The following is a 6,169-nucleotide window of genomic DNA, read 5'->3' on the forward strand; positions in this document are numbered from 1 at the left end:
TCAAAACAGGGCACAAAATGATCAAATCATACTGAAATTGCCGAGTTTTAATTGCTCAAGTCACGTTATTCATAATGCAAATGTCTTTCCTGTGTGACTACGAAGGATTTTTCCAGTCTTTGAACGATTCTTGCTGTGTATACAATTTCTGTTGCTGTCTTTCTGAGCTTGTACATTTTTGAGGTGTGACTCAACTGGATGGTCTGGAAGGTAATTAACTCATAAAGATCTATTTCTGCAGTTTTAATAGTTTCTCATCAAGGTGACAAAAACCATGCAGTTTGCATGCCACAGTTTCAGTGCCAGTGTACTTAGGAAAAGTGTTTTTTTCCACACTGGAGTGCCAACCTATAGAAAAAAATCCCACCGAGGTGATACTCCAATAAACTGAACTAACTTTTCTATCTCTCCGCCATTAGCAGCTTAGAAAATCAGAGTGTTGGTTACTTTGTGATTAACAGAGCACTACACTATCAAGATCAAGCAAGATTGTTGCTCAAAATCTCAAAGGACTTAACAGAAAATGCATTTGACTTTTTTCAAAAACTTATTTTATTGGATATTAATACTAATTGTCTGATAGTTTTTAATTTATTTTGTGAGATACTGTTTTTTTTCCATTTATAAACATGTGGTAGCAAGACTTAAGTATAACATAATGTTTTAAAGTATCAGAAAATATATTTCTGATATTTTGTGAGTTCCTTTAGAAAGGCTTAGATTATTCAAATAAATATTTGGTTAGAAAAAAAAAGAAAATTATGTCCATTTTAAATATCATTGCAAAATTAATACAAAATAAACTATGCCGTAGAAAGAAAATACCTTAAAAAGGGTTTCCTCCCTTTTTCCAGAGCAGATGAAAGAGTAAATCATGATTTTAAGTGGCTGAACTAAGAGTAAATCAAATGCTAATTTGAGTCATTTGCTGCCTGGAATGAAGAAGTGAATCAAAAATAACTGTTTAGTTTAAAGATTAACATCTTAAAGGAGCTTGAGGCTGGATTGAGGCAGGATTTATGAAAAACAATTCGTATACGTTTTAAGTTTTCTAGTAATAATGTCAGATGAAGCGTTCCAAACCCAAAAGAATGATTCCTCTAGTGTATCTCTCCGTTGCCTTGAACAGGCTGTGTGCTGCAAAATGTGCTGCAATTCGGGCCCGGAATGTCCCGCGATGTGACGTCACATGACGCTGCATGCACGTTCTCCCCGTTCTCCCGTGCCGGCTTCACTGTTGGCTGCAGTACCCCCGACGGCCGTCGTGGTGAAGGGTGGCGCTAATGAGTCTCATTTCTTAAAAGGAGCCTCATGCTCCTTTAAGTGACAAATTGTCGTTCATCACTTGTAAATATTTGTGATAGTGCCACGTCTTGTACACAATAAAGCTTAAGAACAAAAACTTCAATAAAATTGTGTTTTCTCAGTGGGACCTGAGAACATCTGTGGTATTAATTTGGTAATAATTTAGTTCAATCATTTTATACATTGAAACATACCCTATGTTTATTTCTTTATGTAATAGCTTCCCATTTATTTATACCTTTACTGATCCTTCTTCTACAATCAATGTATCCTATTTTCTTTCCTCTTGAGCCAGTGTTGAACCATCTTTGAACTGTCATCTTCGTAGCAGTCCAGAGATGTTTCTAATGATTTCTGACTCTGGGTTACCCTGGTTACCCAAGGACAGACATTTCTTGTATTACCACCTCCTATTGTCTTGGCACCGTTTTTGACGCCACCGTGGTGCTAAAACGGTGAACTAGAACTCCGGCAGCTTCACATTCTCCTCCACTTGAACCTGCTTTTCTGTAAGGATACTGCCACCCCCATGCTTCATTGAAAGAATGGCATTGTCCATGATAATGTATGTATAGGTAGGTGTATCCTAAATGGTTTTTGTATCATTAGTTCAGATATGCTTCCATGTCCTCTCAATGTCTTAAAAGCTGTTTAAGAAAGTAGTCTTATTCTTACTCTGTCTTCTACAAATCAAAAAGCGTTGATGGATAATGAGATGTGATGATGGACAGACTCTTGGGTTTTTGCTATTTTCACTTTTATTCTTACTAAGTTTGGCTTGAAAGAATTAATCAGTGATGAATCTAAGTGCTTTTACTTCTTAGAGTGATTCTGTTCCTTTAAAATTCAATTCAACTTTTATATAATGTCTGTTACAATACAGGTTCACTGTTGGTGCTTTCCAGAGACCCAGAGCAATTATTAAATAAACAAGGAAAAACTTGAGCAGGACCTGGCTCATAAGGGGGGCCTTCTTGCCGAAAACCAGGTAGGTAGAGCAGGAAAAGGGAGATAGGAAAGAGAGGATGAAGAACAGAGAGCGGAGAGGCACAGATTCAGTGGGGCAAAAAAGTATTTAAGAAAGGTATATCTCAATTATGAAAAAAAAAAGAATAAAAAAAAATCACATTGTCTGATTTTTGAAGAATGTATTTGAAAATTATAGTGGAAAATAAGTATTTGGTCAATAACAAAAGTTAATCTCTTAATACTTTGTTATATACCCTTTGTTGGAAATGACAGAGGTTAAATGTTTTCTGTAAGTCTTCACAAGGTTTTCACACACTGTTGCTGGTATTTTGGCCCGTTCCTCCATGCAGATCTCCTCTAGGACAGTGATGTTTTGGGGCTGTCGCTGGGCAACATAGACTTTCAACTCCCTCCAAAGATTTTCTATGGGGTTGAGATCTGGAGACTGGCTAGGCCACTCCAGGACCTTGAAATGTTTCTTATGAAGCCACTCCTTGGTTGCCCTGGTGATGTGTTTGGATCATTGTCATGCTGAAAGACCCAGCCACGTTTCAACTTCAATGCCCTGCTGATGGAAGGAGGTTTTCACTCAAAATCTCACCATACATGGCCCCATTCATTCTTTTCCTTACACGGATCAGTCGTCCTGGTCCCTTTGCAGAAGAACATTCCCAAAGCATGATGTTTCCACCCCCATGCTTCACAGTAGGCACGATGGTCTTTAGATGCAACTCAGCTTTCTTTCTCCTCCAAACACGATGAGTTGTGTTTCCACCAACAAGCTCTATTTTGGTTTTATCTGAATATAATATTATATTCTCCCAATCCTCTTGTGCATCATCCAAATGCTCTCTAGCAAACTTCAGACGGGCCTGGACATGTACTGTCTTCAGCAGGGGGAACGTCTGGCCCTGCAGGATCTGAGTCCCTGATCGTAGTGTGTTACTGATGGTTCCTTTGTTACTTTGATCTCAGCTCTCTGCAGGTCATTCACTAGGTCCCCGTGTGGTTCTGGGATCTTTACTCACCGTTCTGGTGACCATTTTTACCCCACGGGGTGAGATCTTGGTGGAGCCCCAGATGGAGGGAGATTATCAGTGTCTTGTATGTCTTCCATTTTCTAATAATTGCTCCCACAGTTGATTTCTTCACCAAGCTGCTTAACTATTGCGGATTCAGTCTTCCCAGCCTGGTGCAGCTCTACAATTTAGTGTCTCTGTCCTTTGACAGCTCTTTGGTCTTGGCCATGGTGGAGTTTGGAGTGTGACTGTTTCAGGTTGTGGACAGGTGCCTTTTATACTGATAACCAGTTAAAACAGGTGTCTTTTATACTGATAACCAGTTAAAACAGCTGCATTAATACAGGTAACGTGTGGAGGACAGAGGAGCCTCTTAAAGAAGAAGTTACAGGTCTGTGAAAGCCAGAAATACTGCTTAAAATACTTATTTTACTCAGGAATTTACCAATTAATTCAGTAAAAATCCTACAATCTGATTTCCTGGATTCTTTCCCCCCATTCTGTCTCTCATAGTTGAAGTTACATATGATGAAAATTACAGGCCTTGCTCATCTTTTTAAGTGGGAGAACTTGCACAATTGGTGGCTGACTAAATACTTTTTTGCCCCACTGTATATTGTCAGCAGTACGTAAGACAAGATAGTAGTCATTATACATTAGCTGGAGAACTAAGAGTTCTGTGACTGATACGTTGTCAGTAAATGTACAGCAGAGAGATCTGTATAAGGTGGAGGTAAACACGGCAGGGCAGCTCTTGAAGCTCTGGCCTGCAAACATGTACAGGAGAGAAAAAAGGGTCCAGAACACAACAAAAAACTACAAGAACATTGGAGCTCAATTATGCTCATAAGATACTCCCAATCTTTTACTGGATTGAGCTGAAGAAAGGAAAGAGAAGAAGAAGAAGAGAGAAAAAAGGGTGAAGGGCAGCGCTCAGCGTAGGCACATCTACAACAAAGCTATGTTTAAGCTGCAGCTATGACTACTGGCCCTAACACACACAACTTTAGAGTAACTATAGGCTTTACTAAACAGGCATGTAAATGTGGTTTAATTAAAGTCTTAGTGGTTTATATCCTTATTATCTACTGTGCTGTAACATCATTTTGTCACGGAGGGCTTTGTTTTTGCTCGAGGAGTGTAGGACTGGGATCTTTTGCATAAACATGTTTGTTTAAAGCATGTCCTATCTATCTACTGGAGTGGTATAATAAAGGCTCTGTACTTCATACATATACATATACATATATATATATATATATATATATATATATATATATATATATATATATATATATATATATTTCATTTTTATTTATTCCGATCATGGAAATATGCAAACAAAAGAAACAAACAAGTCAAATGACAACACAATCAAAAGCATATTCCATAACCAGAAAGGAGCTGGAAGAAGAAAATCTTATTCTACCTGTCCCTCCCTCAAAACAAAATTGAACTATAATAACAGATGGTCTGCACAATTACTTAGTTAATATCACAAGGAAAGAAAAACAAAAAAATCAAAGATAGATTGTCTGTCTCCATACGCATATATTATACATTTTGACTATTTCATCCATACATTGCTATTTTATTCTCTTTAAATTTCTTTTTAAACTGAAATATGTTCATACAGCCCTTTAAATCATAATGTTTTTTTTTTTTTTTTTAATATTTTTTTCATCCCCGATTTTTTACCCATTTCATCACCCAGTGCTCATACCTAGACAGTCCTGGGCATTGCTCCCCTCTGCCAACCCAGGGAGGGCCCTACACTGGGCTCAGGTCTCCTTCTTATCCTGAGGAGAGATGGGCCGCTTCTTTTCACCAGACAGGGTGGGGTTTTTAAAATCATAATGTAATGAATTCCATAACTTAATTCCAACAATTGAAACGCTCATCTGCTTTAAAGTTGTTCAGGCAAATAAATGTTTAAAATGAAATTTTCTAAACATGTATTGTAAGTTTTCTGGTAATGCTTTACATTTAGCTGTGTACATGATTGTGAGTGTCTGTAACTTAACCAAATCATCGAGTTTCAGTAATCTTGATTCAAGAAATATATATATATATATATATATATATACATATATGAAAAAAAATATAGAAAAATTGTCTCCACTTTGTGATCATGTGTAGATTGACAATCAAAAATGGCAGTTTTGCAATACTTTAGATCTATACCGTAAGATTAAACTTTTTAATCTTATCTGAGGCACCAATTTAAAGAAATATCAACATAGAAAGAGAAACCTTTGACAAATCCTAAACTTGTCACCAACGGAATGCGTCGGCGACCACAAACTCAGCATCAAATATCCCAAACCCCCAAATGAAAGCACGACAGCACGCCAAGCCCTTTGTAACCCAGGACACGATCAAGTTTCAGAGGCGTGTTTTAAGAGTGTTTTACAATAAAAATACAGTAATCTGAATCCTAAACGGTAACGCCTTAGGGGAAGCGCGCGAAAGAGAAAGAAAACTCCTCATGATTGTTTTCAGTTATTGTATAACACTGAGATCTCTGTGGATGTGTTGCTGTTTGACCCGTTCTCACTGCATCAGGATGACCCACATTAATGGCTTTTACCTGCAGAAATGTACGAGTATGTCCAAAATAAAATCTGCCATTGTGTCAAAGAAGTATGGTGAGGATTTTCTACATAACTCGTTTTTAGTCTAAGCACAAAAACTGTCAGACACAGCAGGCTGTTACCCGACTCTGATCCAGACAGGTTTAGCAGTTTTTGTCCTCATGTGCAGAATCATATTTCCTTGGTTCTGCCTCCTGCTTTGTCGTCCGAGTATCAGTAAAAGTTTCTATCTGAGATTAAATCTAATCAAAAGAGAAAACTTTAAACATAATATTTTATTGA

The sequence above is a fragment of the Cololabis saira genome, chromosome 9, assembly GCF_033807715.1.
Source record: "Cololabis saira isolate AMF1-May2022 chromosome 9, fColSai1.1, whole genome shotgun sequence".
NCBI classification, from domain to species: domain Eukaryota; kingdom Metazoa; phylum Chordata; class Actinopteri; order Beloniformes; family Belonidae; genus Cololabis; species Cololabis saira.